The following is a 202-nucleotide window of genomic DNA, read 5'->3' on the forward strand; positions in this document are numbered from 1 at the left end:
TATATATATATATATATATATATATATAAGCATTGCAATAAAGATATAATACGAAGTATAAATGTTTTTTCTAGTCAGATATTATTCTTTTATGTACACACACACACACACACACACACACACAAGGTGAATCATTTTAATCGAACCAGGCAAATATCTCGAAAAATATGGAAGATACGGAAAAATATTTCAAACAAAAGTT

General features: G+C 25.7%; 1 protein-coding gene across 3 annotated transcripts in view; it reads right to left on the reverse strand.

Moving 5' to 3' along the window:
• LOC116852829 (DNA-directed RNA polymerase I subunit RPA1) overlaps positions 1-202 on the reverse strand; it is a 38,904-nt gene that overhangs the window by 918 nt on the left and 37,784 nt on the right. The gene's annotated exons all lie outside the window — the stretch shown is intronic.

This window comes from Odontomachus brunneus, unplaced genomic scaffold (genome assembly GCF_010583005.1).
Source record: "Odontomachus brunneus isolate Ranch 3 - 2012 unplaced genomic scaffold, Obru_v1 Obru_scaffold_258, whole genome shotgun sequence".
NCBI lineage: Eukaryota > Metazoa > Arthropoda > Insecta > Hymenoptera > Formicidae > Odontomachus > Odontomachus brunneus.